At 36.9% G+C, this 16313-nt stretch overlaps 1 non-coding gene across 1 annotated transcript; it reads right to left on the reverse strand.

Moving 5' to 3' along the window:
- Positions 1–1105: 1105 nt before the first annotated feature.
- On the reverse strand, positions 1106–1212 carry LOC128281093 (small nucleolar RNA R71). The gene has a single exon (XR_008271308.1). It is a non-coding gene; the product is annotated as a small nucleolar RNA R71 (small nucleolar RNA).
- Between the last annotated feature and the right edge of the window lie 15101 nt (positions 1213–16313).

A 16313-nucleotide genomic window follows, 5' to 3' on the forward strand; every position in this document is an offset into this window, starting at 1 on the left:
AATGAGAATAAGATTTAGTATGTCTAGTTCTAGCTAATGTAAGAATGTATATTATATATAAGATGGTAAGCAAATATGTTTAAAGTGAATGACATGTTATTGCATGATTATGGATGTGCAAGTGCTCATTTATGCCAAGTTATATATCTTTAAATATGAGTCTATGCATGTGTTCGAAAAGTTTTGAATTAAATGAAATTTTATGGCCCGGTTTTCGTCTAGGTGTATGGTTAAGCCTAGTAATGCCTCGTACCCTGTTCTGGCCTTGGATACGGGTAAGGGGTGTTACATTTCCGATCTCACCATAACTATACTACTGGTCAATAGGTGCGCTTGCCTTAGTTTAATTTTTAGTTAGTTTCAAGACCATCAAGTTTTTGGCACCGTTGCCGAGGAACAAGATCTTAGGAACACTTAATTTTTATTACTTTAGCCATTCTTTATTTTTATTGCAATTTACTTTTGCTTTTGTTTTAATTACTAAATTTTCATTTATTTACTTCTGGCAGGTTTTTATAGTTTATGACTAGAAGAAACCTGTTAGGACCTTTGCTTTTTGATAGTGAGATTGGGAGCACAGCTTGCAGAAACCAAAGAGAAATAAGGCGAAGCCTACAGTACATAGAGGAAGAATGAGAGGACGATATTCACACTAATATCGAGGAAATGGCTAAAAATCAGAATAATCCACTACCTACTGTGGTTGCTGCAAATCTAGTAAATTAGAATCCTGCTTCTCATACTATGTATGATTATGCTAAACCTACTCTAACAGGATCTGAATTGAGTATAGTTAGACCTGCTGTTGCTGCAAATAATTTTGAATTGAAATCTAACACTATTCAAATGATACAACAGTTTGTTCAGTTTGATGGTTTGCAGGACGAGGATCCAAACACTCATTTAGCAAATTTCCTGGAATTCTGCGACACCTTTAAGACTAATGGTGTTTCTGACGGTGCCATTCGCCTTCGGTTGTTTTTCCTTTTCATTAAGGAATAAAGCTAAACAGTGGTTGAACTTGTTACTGCGAGGGTCAATCATCACTTGCGAACAAATGACCGAAAAATTTTTGCTTAAATATTTTTCGCCGGCTAAAATGGCTAAATTAAGGAATGATATCTCTTCTTTTGTGCAAATGGATTTAGAAACACTTTATGATGCACGGGAGAGATACAAGGATCTATTGAGAAGGTTCCCTCACCATGGGTTACCTCTTTGGCTATACGTTCAAACTTTCCACAACGGTTTGAATCCCTCGACTAGACAAATTATCGACACAGCTGCTGGTGGAACTATTAATAATAAGATACCTTAAGAGGCTTATGAGTTCATGGAAGAGATGTCACTGAATAATTATCAGTGGCAAGTCATGAGAACGATGCCGACAAAAGCAGCTGGTGTTTTCAACCTCAACGCGGTAACTATACTATTTAACCAGGTAGAACTTTTAAATAAAAATATTGATGGTTTGTATGGTTCTACTCAGGTACATCCAGTGATAAGGTGTGATTCAAATGGAAGAGGAGTGCACAACACAAATTATCTATCCTTCAACTCTAGCACTGAGGAGGAACAAGTCCACTATATGGGTAATAATTCTAGACCTCAAAATAATCCGTATAGTAACACTTATAATGCAGGTTGGAGGAACCATCCCAATTTCTCGTAGGGTGGTCAAGGAAATCAAAGACCACAACATCCCCCAGGTTTTCAACAACCACCTTACCAACAAGAGAAGAAACCGAACCTCGAAGAGATGCTCACAAAATTCATCTTAGTGTCAGAAACTCATTTTTAGAATACCAAAACAGCACTTAAGAATCAACAAGCGTCGATTCAAGGGCTCAAAACTAAAATAGGATAGCTTACTAAGTTGATTTCTGAACGACCACAAGGTAACTTGCTAGGTAACACCGAAATTAACCCAAAAGAACAGCTTCATGCGATTACTATTCAAAATGAAGAAGGGTTAGTTGAACCTGAACCAGAACCGAAGCAGGGACTCGTGGTATCCAAAGGTAAGGATGAGGTGAACCACAGTAAGTAGAAACTTGCAAGCACAGAGTATAAACCTCGTGTGCCAACCCCAATGTGACAAGGAAAGACCACATAGACGAACAATTCGGTAAATTATTTAAATTATTAAAAAAATTACATATTAACTTACCATTTATTGAAGCTCTTTCATAGATGCCAAACACAGTGAAATTTTTAAAGGAGCTCTTGGCTAATAAACGAAAGTTAGATGATACGTCACATGTGGAATTAAATGCAGTTTGCTCAACCATTCTACAGAATAAGCTACCCAACAAGTTGAAAGATCCAAGGAGTTTTACGATTCCTTGCTTAATTGGTAGTTTAAATATTAATAATGCGTTGGCTGATCTAGGGGCGAGCATTAATGTTATGCCCTATAAAATATTTAAACAACTAGGTCTTAGGAAACCAATACAAACTAGGATGAGCATTCATCTGACAAATAAAACAATTAGGTTTCCTAGGGGTATCATTGAAGATGTGCTAGTCAAAATTGATAAATTTATATTCCCAATTGATTTTATTGTTCTAGACATGGAAGAGGATAGTGACGTGCCTTTGATTTTAGGACAACCCTTTTTAGCAACTGCTAGGACTATCATTGATGTTGGAACAGGAGAACTAATACTTCGTGTAGGAGATGACACGATTACTTTCCATTCTCGTGATTCGACTAAATTATCTAGTAAGCAAGATGGCTATACAAGTTCTGTTGATATAAATAACATTATGGCTCAAACTTCTTTTCAGGAAACCCCTAGGAAGAACGTGATGGAGCAACATTCTAATCCATGTGACAAAAACAGAGTGACTTGCGAAGAACGAAGGCTTCAGATCGAGGACCCAGAGGAATGGCGAACAAATGTCAAGGAGAAACCAAAAGTACATGATGAATCAAAGCGATGCCATGATAAGCGTAGGGATGAAACAAAGCAATTTAAGGTCCGGGATAAAGTATTGTTAGATGAAAAGGACCCCCGAATTGCTACTCCAAAGCTTAATACGAACAAAGCGATTCCTTTCACAGTACTGAATGTTTTCCTATACGGTATAGTCAAGGTAAATCATTCTCAATTCGGCACGTTTAAGGTAAATATTACTCGACTTAGACTTTATGTGGATAATAGAATTCATAGTGAGAAAGAGGAGTCTCGACTCCGTGATCCGCCGTGACCATATGAATGAGAGGTAAGTCAAGATTAGACTCTAAATAAGTGCTTCTTGGGAGGCAACCCGAACACTAACGCCACTAACTAGTTTATTTTAGCTATTTTTCATATTTTAATGCAGGAATAGTGGCCCACACGGCCTGGACACAGAGGTGTGTCCTTGGCCGTGTGGAAATAGGGTTAAAACTACCTAAATATCGAGCCACACGACCTGTGATAGAGACACACGGGCGTGCGACACGGGCATGTGGACCACACGACCTGGACACACGGCGTGTCCTAGGCCGTGTGAAAATTGGAGCTAAATTTTTAAAATTTTAAACAAGTCAGAGAGTTACACGGGTAAGGTACATGGCCATGTGTTCGTACACACGAGCGTGTGGATTGCCACACGGGCGTGGGAAAAGCAAAGGACATGGAACATGGCCGTGCGACACGGCTGTGTGAACCACACGGCCTAGCCACACGGGCGTGTCTTAGGCCTTATGACGAATGGTCATTAAATTTTCACGATGCACACGGGCAATACTCGATCCACACAGGCATGTCACACGTTCGTGTGGCCCAACACGGGCCTCACACGACCGTGTCCCTTTTAAACCCCCCAACCCTAACATTTTTTTTAACTTCTTCTTCTCAAATTTCCCCCCAAACCAGCCGTCGCCGCTTCTCCCTATTCTGGCCACCTGTCCCCATCATTCCACCATCACCCCACTCCTCCCTCCCCCAGCACTTCTTTTCCTTTCTTTTCCTCTTCTTCCTCTACCCCAACGCCCCACTCCCTCCCCTTCCACCTTCGTGCCACACCAGTCACCAAACAGCCCACGCCCATGCCCCTCTCCCGCTCACCACCGTTGGCCCTAACCAGCTCCGACCGCACCCCTCCGATGACCACAAACCACCATTGGTTACCCCTTTTTATTCTACCACTTACATTTATTTATGTTATTATTATTGTTATTGTTATTATTTTTATTATTATGATTATTATTAGTATTTTCCTCCAGGTTTAGTTATGATTATTAATAAGTTTATAAACCACTGAGATTGTAAATTTTTCTAGGGAATGAACATTAATTCTATTTATATTGATGATATCCTGATTATTCTTGGTTATTATATTCGATTCATCTTTCTTTTTATTTTTTCTTATTATCCTTCTAACTATTCTAGTCTAGTTACTCCACTATTAGGTGCATTTGGCTGGTCCATAGTAGTTTAGTAGGCTACTACTTTTTGATATTTTTACTAATTCATTTCGAATGTTGTCAGTTTTTGCATATTGGGAACTAGTGCTTATAGGAATAAATTATTAAATCTTAGCCATTTTCTTCACACTAGAGTCATTCAAAGGCATATCTTTGTCTTCTTCACATGTTTTTCATAAGAATCCTCAATGTGTGTTGATTGGTGATATTATTATTCCTGTTTTTACTGATGTTTGAATATTTTAGTTTTGCAGGTACACCATGACAAACACACGAGGCAAGAAGACTGCCGTCCCCACTTTAAAAAAGAGGAAGGGTCCTGGCGCAACCCCCTTGAGCGCCTCGACCGGAGCTCGTCACCCTCTACTTCGATTCTCGTCATGCCCATAGGACAACTTGTTTCAGCTTTTGCGCGTGTGACCGCTAGGAATGGGCCGCTGTATAGATTGGACTGTATTGGAACATGTCGAACTAGCTGATGAGGTTCGTGCTTTCATTACCATTGCCTCATGGGATCGGTTCTTTGCGATTATCGAGCCCACCTATTCAAAGCTTACCTTAGAGTTTTGCACTGCTTTCCATCTACAGCATGTGATGAATACATATGACGAGGCTGGTACTATCACTTTCCGACTTGGTGGCTTAGTGAGACATATGAGCGTACTTGAGTTCGGTGCAGCTTTGGGCATCTACACTGGTGAGTTTATAGGTGCCGATAACTTTCTTCAACTCCACTGCCACATCCATTACTCACCTTCGTGCTGTTGGACTGATCGCACAGCTAGTCAGATCCGTTATGACGCGAGTCACTCGAAGGCCACATCTCTTTCTCCGACTCTACGATACATCTACGCCTTATTAGCTCACACATTAACTGGCAAGAAAGAGAGCATAGGAGTTATAAGCACTACTGACGCATACTATTTTTGGAGCATGGCGACTGGTCACATCTTTGATTTGGCATATTTCATAGCGCTTGCTTTTTGCTATCAGACGGACCGCCATAGGAAGGGTTCCATCTGTCTTGGTCCCTACGTGACTCATCTCACTCGACACTTCGGCCTCTTCGACACTCCAGAGATGTCATCGACACTCACACTAGTAGGCCAGATGGCTCCTCAGGGAATTTCTAGTATGATCCACATGAGGATGATAGAGCGACGCTATGGATTCGACCCCTTCAATACAGACTCGTTCACTTTGATGACCAGGATGAGCCAGAGGACATTACTGATGATGTCCCTCCCCTTCATGAGGACCCATCTCCACCACCATCACAGAGTCACTGCCCCACTGCTACCACTTTGACAGATATATCAGAGTGACTCACTCGCTTTGAGCAGTAGTGTTTTGAGCGGTTTGACAACATCGATGCCACTCTTTGACAGATTTACCACCACCTCCACATCTCTCCTTCGGCACCATCGACCCACGCGACATCCGATGATGAGGACCTTTGAGTCCTTTTATTTTTTTAAATTTTATTATTATTTTTCTTTTATTTTTTTTGAATACTTATGTTTTATATTTTGAACTATGTTTTTCTTTCTGTTTATTATCGAGTGATCCCTTAATTCTCTTCCACAGTTGTGTTTATTTTCTTACTCGTAACTCAGAATCATGCCTTTCATTAGCATTATCTACAATTCTAGCTTTCGCTATTCCAAGGATTCCATCCAAAAATTCAGGGCAGTTTCGCTTCTCTCCTTCTCTTCTGATATTATGCATATATTGCTATTATTTATCTTTGTACATTGAGGACAATGTAATTCTTAAGTGTGGGGAGGTTATTTATGTGATCATCAGAAAATCCCTGAATTTTTATCTTGTTCTCAAATAATTTTCTCATATAATTATTAGAGTGAATTTTGATTGATTTATGATTTTTATTGATATGTTTTGAATTAAATCATAGGTAATTGTGCATTGATTGTTTAAAGTTTAAAACATTAGAGGATCAAGCATGATACATTAACTTTTGAGAATTAAAATTTCTAGGTTGTTTCCCTGAATTGAGGTATTATCTTGAAGTTTGGAATTTACAGGATTGACATCAAATACCCATAATTTTCGTGAGATTTTGATCCTTTTAGAGCATATATCTTTTTTGCTCACTTATTTTATTAGTTCTGAGTGTGTCAATATTGATTTGTTATTCTAGAACTTGCTTCGATTATGCATGTCGAGACCACACCTTTGATTTGATATACTAAAATGATAAAAGCACTTGTGTTTTAACCCATTTACCCCATAAAAAGCCTACCCACATAATTGACCCCTAGTGAACCCCTTTGAGCCTTAACTATTATTTCTTGATTTTCCCCTTAATATTAACCCACAACTTAACCCTGTTTGATTCGTTAAGAATTTCTCCCTTTTCATTAACTCCCTTTATATCGAGATTTGATTTGATTAGTTACCTAACTATGTTCGTTCATTTTAGTTCCTGAATTATTTCTTATTATATACTTTCCATTATTGTACTTGTTCTTATTCTTAAAAAAAAGTATATTTATATTCATTCAGTTACATATTGTTCTAAAGAGCTTGGATAATTTAAAGTTATTATATTGAGAAAAAGCTCACATCATTAGTTTCAGATAGTTCGAATTCTAACACTTTTTTGTAATTCAGCAATTGGCTTCATTTTTCTAAGCTTGGTAATTTATTTAAACTAATCTCGATTCTAACCCTCTTTTTCAGCCTTTATCTACACCTTTAACCCAAGCCCCATTACAACCCAGTTAAAGACCTTTTGATTTGTGTATCATCTCATTATAGTGGTGGAGATTTGATTTTCATGCAAGCCTATGGTAATAAATTTTCATGTTTGACTATTGAATGCTTAATTATTGAAACTTAAACAGTTTGAGTGATTTGAGTAAATCATTAGTGAGGATGTCAACCTTGTCAATTTGGAATTAAAGGTGATTACTTAGATAAAGGGGGATACCTATGATTTTATGATTGAAATGCTCAATTTGGATTGTTTGAAACTTTAATGTTCTTTTAGTTAAGCCCTTAACGTATGATTACTTGTGGATTATTTCGAACATTATTGATGAGAATTATAAGTTGAGAATAATTTATTTTAATTGTGAGTTGAAGATTTTGCATGAGGATAAGATAAAGCTTAAGTGTGGGGATATTTGATAAACCTCAAAAGTAACATATTTTAATCCCATGCTTGGCATATTTATGGATGATTTTTCCTTAGTTTCATTGAATTCGATGCTCCTACTCCTTAAAATTCATGTTTTATACTTAGGTGATCATAGGAAAGTGAAAAGAGTAAGAAACGGGCCAAAAACAGGCGAAATGGGCCAAATTCAGTGTTTTACATGGCCTAGGCATTTCCACTTGGGTAAACCACACGCCCGTGTGAGGCACACGGGCAGGCTACATGCCCGTGTGTCACGACTGTGTCAACATTAAACCAAGTCAGCATTGCACACGGCATGAGCACCTTCACACGGGCATGGCACATGGTCGTGTCCTTGTCGAGCCCAAGTTTAATTCTACTTGAAAAAGGCTAATTTTGAGGGTTTTGAATCATTCCAAAGTCTATATAAACACCCTAGAAAAGGATTAATGGGGGGAAGCAGAGTGGAAGGCAGAAAATATTCAAGGATAGCCATCGAAATCAGCTCGGAAGTAGGATCTACTTCAAGACTGAAGATCTCCATTCAATTTCCCTAGAAGTTCTTTGGGTTTCTTTAAGTTTTGTTGTTTTCCCAATTTTGAGATGTTTTCCATTATTATGAACTAAACTCCCTAAATACCTAAGGGAGATGAAACCTAAGACAAATCTTATTACTATTTGAATTATATGATAAATACTTGTTCTTATTCTTAATTGCGAGTTTTAACCCTTGCTTTAATATTCCAGGATATTAATTCAGGTTTTTGATGTACTTATTCAGTAGAGCAAAAGTACCTGTTTAAGAGTAGATCATTCATAATTAAGCGGAGTTGCATGCAATCCTAGAGATAGGATGACATAAATCTGCCGGATTAGAGTCAAATCTAATAAGGGAATCCATAGATCGAGTTAATGCTGCAATAGGGGTTTTAATTAGAAAGAGATTTCGATTAATCAACTTAGAGTCAGTTGTTTTTAGTCTCGAGAGAGATATTAACATAAATCGGGGATTTCTACGAATTAAGTCAAGTGAATAAATCGTCTAATTCAGAAGTAATAAGTGAAGTCTAGGTGGATTATTCCTTGGGTATTGTCTCCTCCATCGGTTTTCCAAAAGTATTTTCCAACTTTAATCTCTATCGTAATCTTAGTTAATTAGATAATTAGTCTTAGATAAAACACTCTCTTAATTGTTGGGCTAGATAATAAAAAGATAGTAATTACTAGTACTTTTAGTCCTCGTGGATATGATATTTTTGGTCTCACCATAACTACACTATTGTTCGATAGGTGCGCTTGCCTTAATTGAATTTTTAGTTAGTTTCACGACCATCACCAAGCTTTCATAATTCATCATCAAACATTCAAAAACTCAAGCATTCATCAATGGCAACTCAAAAATTCATCAACAAATTTAGAAATTAGGGTATGGTTTAGCTAGTACTCAAAGTAACGATCACAAAAACATAAAAATCATAAAAAGCCGAGCTAAAATTGTAACACCCCTTACCCGTACCCGAGGCTGGGGTAAGGTACGAGGCGTTACCGGACAAACATACAAACATTAAACTAAAATATGGGCCATAAAATTTCATTCATATTTCAAAACGTTCATTCACTTACACATAGTCCCTTATTTGAGTTTACGGAGCCCAAAACATACTTTAGAAAGGGTTCGGGACTAAACCGAGAACTTACAAAAATCTTGGAAATTTCATGCTTTAAGGCTCCACATGCCCGTGTCCCAAAGTCGTGTTCCATACACGGCTGAGACACATGGTCGTGTCTCTGCCTGTATGGAATATACCTAGGCTATTTTCCAAGCTTTGGTCAACCTTGATCTCTTACACACTTATACAAAATCAAAAGCATATAACATGGTATTCATTTAATGATTAAACATCCTCAATTAAACCACAAACATAACATTTGTATGTCATCATACATGTGTCTCTCATACTCATTTTACCTTGTTTATTATAGTACCACTTATACATTTATACCAAGATTATCATCTTATCAAATATCTTCAGCTTAATCATCAAGCATTCATATTTAGAGCTAGATCATATCTTTATAAAATACCACAATTCAGATGCGCAGAATAACATGTTTGCCTGAAACATTTCAATTCAATTCCATACCCAACAAGCATTACATTGAGACTAGTCATATATATATATACATGTCATGATACATAACATTCTCTTTCTGTTTTCTTATAAACACATATCATTTATTTCATTATATCAATATTTCATATACCATAGTTTCCATGTATTCCACATATATTTATTTTTCCTCCTCCTCCTCTCCATTCCACATCCTTAATGTATATAGCATTCTTGTAAGTACGATTTCACAATTTACTAATAAATGCTCACATCAAACTGTCCACACCAGTCATAGTCACTTAATTATTTATAATTCGAGATACAGAGCTCCAACTTAAGATCCGTAAATATCTTCTAAAACTAGACTCACATATCTTTCCACCATAAAATTTTCATAATTTTTGGTTCAGCCAATTATTACAGTTTATTCATTAAAATTTCCCCTATTTCACTTTTGACAGTTCTGACCTCTCTTCACTAAAAATTAATTATATCACAGTACAGAACTCGGATAATGTTCTTGTTGATTTATCTTGAAAATAGACTCATTAGGTATTTTAAAAATATAATTTTTAGCCTCTAATTATTTTTCTCCAAATTTTTGTGATTTTCCAAAGTCAGAACAGGGGATCACGTAATCATTCTGAACCAGTCTCACAAAAACATAAATATCTCAAAATATAGAACTCCTTTGCTTGCTATGTTTCTTTTATATAAAAATAGACTCATTAAGATTTAATTTGATATCTTATTCAGTCTCTGATTCAATTTCTAGTATTTTTGGTGATTTTTCAAAATCACATCACTACTACTGTCCAAAACAGTTTTATTTCTAATTCACTCTTTCACACTTTCTTTGTATTAACCTCATTTTAACATACATATCACAAATCATTTTCACCGCATTTCATACATCACAAGTATAGGCCCATGATCACAAGGTCACCATAAAATCATTCTCATGTATAACTTACTTGTTTATAACCTTACCACATCCTGGTCACTTAATGAACACATCATTCTCATAACCAAGTTCCTGCACTTATTCATCACAAAACTCACAAAGCAATACATAGAGAGTCTCCCGTTGAACACTTCGGATCAATCCTCGATACTTGGTGGTTTCAGTAATAGCTCCACCCATTATATAGTTTGGCTCTCTTGTACACACGGTGAACACTTAGTACCACCCATGTGACCTAGCCAGTTTATCTCGTAGCTCTCTTGTCTACATGGTGTCCTTCACCTGGAACCACGCATGCGACCTAGCTACATATATCCCGTAGCTCTCTTGTCTACATTGTGACAACCCGAATTAGGGCCTAATCGGAATAGTGGTTTTGTGACCACAAATCTGAGATAGAAATAATCGTTTTATAATTATTTTGGGGTTTATGATATGATTTTATGATTTCATGAAAATTTCGTGATGAAATTACATGCATTTAAGCTTAAGTTGAGAATAGGGACTAAATCAAATAAATTGTAAAACTTGTGTTTTAGAAGTTTTTAGTATGAAATTGCTTTGGGATATTAATTAGGAGGTCTTAAATAGTAATTTGACCCATTCTTAAGTTATGGACAAAAGTTGGACATGGAGGGAATTTTTTTGAAAATTTAGTAGTAAGGGCATTTTGGTCATTTGTATATTAAATGAAATAAAATGGGAAAAATAACACAAAATTTGTTATCATCCTCATTAGTTGCTGCCGAAAATTGCTCTCCTCCATAGCTAGGGTTTCTTCAACTTTCAAGCTTCATAGTAAGTGAATTCAAGCCCCGTTTTTAATGTTCTTCATATTTTTGAAATCCTCGTAGCTCAGTTTACTTATTTCTACCATTAGTTCGAGTTAGGGTTTATGTTTAAAATTTACCCATGAATGATAGGCATGTATTTTGTTGTTTTATGGTAGAATATGAATGTTTGAAGTTAGGGAACGATCTTTTCTAAGCGATTTTTAACAACGAACAAAAGCAAGATAATCGATAAAAATACCTATTGTTCATAACTATGTGTTAGAGTGAGAATTCGATGTTGCCATAGAAGAGAAAAATGATCAGTAGGTCATTGAACATAAGAATAAGGGCTGAAATTAAATTTCTGGGCCTTGGGGCAAAATCGTAATTTTGTAAAAGTTAGGGGGCAAAAATGTAATTTTTGTATAATGTGATTTTTGGATTAAAATAAATAGTTTGAGTGTTAAATGAGCTAAATATGTTGTTATAGATCAAGAAAGGCGTGGAATCGACCTCGAACGGGGAAAGGAGAAAGTTTTGGACTAAATTGCAAAATTCCCATATTTTGCACCGAGGTAAGTTTGTATGTAAATAATACATTAATTTCATTTACATTCTTATATTTCAGCCTATTATATGTATATACTAGCTGATGTTGAAGTATAAATCGACTATTGGAAGAATGGAAATAAATAATAGAGAGAGAAATCTCGGTAGAACATTCGAAAAAATCGAATAAAATAGAGGGAGCGTAGCTAGGTCACATGGATGATGCCGAGTGCACATCATGTGTACAAGAAAGCTACGAGATACTATGTAGTAGCTAGGTCACATGTGTGATACAGGATGTATCCCATGTAGACAAGAGAGCTACGTGAGAGATAAATGTAGCTAGGTCGCATGCGTGATTCCAAGTGAAGAACACCATGTAGACAAGAGAGCTACGAGACAAATCGGCTAGGTCGCATGAGTGGTACTAAGTGTTCACCATGTGTACAAGAGAGCCGAATTAAATGAAATGTGATGGTGGGACTATGTGCTGAAACCATAAAGTATCGAGGATTAATCCGAATTGTTCAACGGGATGGTTTTGTGGAAATATTGTTGTCATAGACCTACACTTGTGATGTACGAAATGTGGTGAAAATGATTTGTGATATATATATATACGTAAGTTAAAATGAGGTTAGTATAAAGAATGTGTGAAAGAATGAAATTAGCATTAAAACTGTTTTGGACAGTAGCAGTGATGTGATTTTGAAAATTCACCAAAAATAGAAGGAATTTAATTAGAGGTTCAATGAGATGTAAAATTAAATCTTAGTGAGTCTATTTCATATAAAAGAAACAGAGAAAGCAAAGGAATTCTATATTTTGAGATATTTACAATTGTGTGAGACTTGCTCAGGACGACTATGTAATCCCCTATTTCAACTTTGAAAAATCATTACAAATTGTACAAAACAAATTAAGAAATATAGTTTATATTCCTAAATTCCTTATTGAGTCTAGTTTTAAATGAAATAGGTTTCATGGTTTTTTGAATTGTATAATGAGATAAATTTAATTTGTAGTGAACAGGGGTCAGATCAGTTGAGCTGTGTAACAGGGGAAACTTTAACTAATAAACTGTACTAATAGGCTGAACTGAAAATTCTAGAAAAAAATTAGTAAGAATTTTTATGAGTCTAGATTCAGGGAAATTTTACGGATTTGAATTTCGAGTTTTGTAACTCGAGTTATGATTTATTTAGTGATCATGACGCAGGAGGGACAGCTTGATCAAATTGGAGTAAACAATAAAATTAAAAATATGACATAATTGAGTTATGTTGTAAACATTTTAGATTTCTTATTTGTTATTTATATACCTACTTACTAAGCTATAAGCTTACTTTCTTTTCTCTCCTTTGTCTTATAGTGTCATTCAGCTAGCACAGGAGTCAGAGATCGTAGAAGATCCGTCCGCACTATCAATACTCTTGGTATCTGAACTCAACATTTTGAAATATGGCATGTATAGTACACTTAGTTATTTTGTTACGTGTCATAATTGTCTAGGTTCAAATTACTACTTATAGTATCAAACTAATAATTTTGTACGAAGCCTTTAAAGTTGGTTTGTATTGTTAATGGCATATGTTATAATGATCAAATTGCACGCCATATTTTTGTTGGGTTTTATTTAATAGCATATACTATAATTTGTTAATACCTCGTACCCTGTTCCGGCGATGGATACGGGTAAGGGGTGTTACATTTAGTGATATCAGAGCTATGGTTTAGTCGGTTCTCGGACTAATAAAGTGTGTGTAAAAGTCTAGTTATACATGCCATAAAAATATTGTGATAGTGTGGTGACTCCTGATTATTCTAAAGCTGTGTTTTGTTTTAATATAGTAATGGATCCTGAAGGAACTGCTGCGGTGATGATCTTTGCTAGTAATGCGCCGGCTCCCGCACAAGGGACCGCGCCTGTGTAAAGTAGACCTGAGACATTGAGACAGGGAGATGAGGCTCGGGATGCCTTTCTCCAAATGATGAACAATTGGTATACTGAATTTATTAAAGCAAATCCAAATGCTCAACCTCCTCCACCCCTCCTATACCTCAAAGCGATTCTCAGAGTTGCTCAAGGCATAGATTTGGTAAGAATGAACAAGTGACAGATTCAAAACAAGGGCCAAGAGTTTAGAGCAAAGGTCGATGATGATCCTGAGAAAGCGGAATTCTGGCTTGAAAATTCTACTCGTGTATTTGATGAGCTCTCATGTACACCCGAGGAGTGCTTAAAGTGTGCTGTATCACTTTTGAGGGATTCGGCCTACCACTGGTGGAAGACGTTGGTAGCAGTGGTGCCAAAAGAAAGAGTTACTTGGGATTTCTTCCAGGAAGAATTTAGAAAGAAATACATAAGTCAGCGATTTATTGATCAAAAACGGAAGGAGTTCCTTGAATTGAAGCTGGGCAAGATGTCTGTAGCAGAGTATGAACGCGAATTTGTAAGACTCAGCAAGTATGCCCAGGAATGTGTGTCCATCGAGGCCATTATGTGTAGAAGGTTTGAAGATGTGCTAAATGAGGACATTAAGGTGCTTGTAGGAATTTTGGAGTTGAAAGAATTTGTAGTATTGGTTGATTGAGCTCTTAAAGCCGAAGAATTGAACAAAGAAAGAAGAAAAGCTGCTATTGAGGCTCGAGATGTCAGGAAAAGGCCGATAAGCAAGCCATTTCAATCTCAATCAAAGAGGTCCAAAGAGACAAACCCTCGAATGACAGTTTCAATTGGGGATTCACACAGAGATCGTGGTAGAGCATATTCGGGTCTAAAGCTCAAGCTACTTGATGGCAAGTGTGGGTAATGTGCGACCTAGAAAGCCCTAGTGTCGACAATGTGGCGAGCAACATTATGGTGAGTGTTGGGGAACCGAAAGCGAGCTTGTTTCAAAGTGCGGTTCTCGCGAGCATTTTATTAGAGATTGTCCAAGAAAGTTAAAGAAGAAAGATTTGAGTGCTAGATGAATACCACCGCTAGTAGAGGTAGACCACCGAGAAATCTGGAGGTGGGACTAGCGATAAAGCTGCGAGGAAAGATTCAACGGCAAGATCGAAGCTAGAGCACCTGCTAGAGCTTATGCTATGCGTGCGAGAAGATGCATCATCTCCGATGTCATTCTTGGTACATTTTCTCTTTATGATACTATTGTTATTGCATTGATTGACCCCGGTCCACTCATTCCTATATTTGCATGAATTTAGTATCTAATAAAAAGTTTCCTGTTGAGCTTACTGAGTTTACGATTAAAGTGTCGAACCCCTTAGGCCAATATGTGCTAGTTGACAAGGTTTGCAAGAATTGCCCATTAATGATTCAAGGTCACTGTTTTTTGGCTAATTTGATGCTGTTACCATTTGATGAGTTTGACATTATCTTGGGAATGGATTGGTTGACATTGTATGATGCCAAGGTAGATTGTAAACAAAAAACACTAGAGTTGAAATGTGAAAATGGAGAAATTCTGTGGGTTGAAACAGATGAATCAAATAAATTGCCTATGGTGATTTCGCACATGTCTGCATGAAATACATGAGAAAAGGGTGTGAAGCTTATCGGCTTATGTAATGAATATTGAGTTGCCTCAATCAAGTTTGAATTAGTACCGATAGTCCGTGAGTTTCGGTGTATTTCGGAGGAATTGCCTAGGTTGCCTCCGAACGAGAGATAGAGTTTGCCATTGACTTGTTGCTTGGATCTCGCACCGATCTCGATTGCTCCATATAGAATGGCTCAATGAATTAAAAGAATTGAAGGCTCGATTGCAGGGAGTTAACGGACAAAGGGATTTGTGAGACCGAGTTTCTCTCCTGGGTGCTCTGTATTGTTCGTAAAGAAGAAGGATGGTTTAATGAGACTTTGCATTGATTACCGTCAGCTTAATAAGTTGACTATAAAGAACAAGTACCCATTGCCGAGGATTGATGATTTATTCGATCAGTTAAAGAGGGCCACAGTGTTTTCAAAAATTGATTTGAGGTCTGGTTACTACCAGCTGAGAGTTAAGGAGTCGGATGTGCTGAAAATCGCCTTTAGGACAAGGTATGGACATTATGAGTTTCTTGTGATGCCTTTCGGCTTAACAAATGCTCCAGCTATATTTATGGACTTAATGAATCGGATTTTCTGGCCATATTTGGATAAGTTTGTAGTAGTGTTTATAGATGACATTCTAATTTATTCTCGGGATGAGTCTGAACATGCCGAACATTTGAGAACCATATTGCAGATCCTAAGAGAAAAGAAACTGTTTGCTAAGTTCAAGAATGAGTTCGGCTTCGGAAGTCGGATTTTTGGGACATATAGTCTCGGTGATGGTATTCGGGTGGATCCAAGCAAGATTTCTGC

The sequence above is a fragment of the Gossypium arboreum genome, chromosome 9 (genome assembly GCF_025698485.1).
Source record: "Gossypium arboreum isolate Shixiya-1 chromosome 9, ASM2569848v2, whole genome shotgun sequence".
Classification (NCBI taxonomy): domain Eukaryota; kingdom Viridiplantae; phylum Streptophyta; class Magnoliopsida; order Malvales; family Malvaceae; genus Gossypium; species Gossypium arboreum.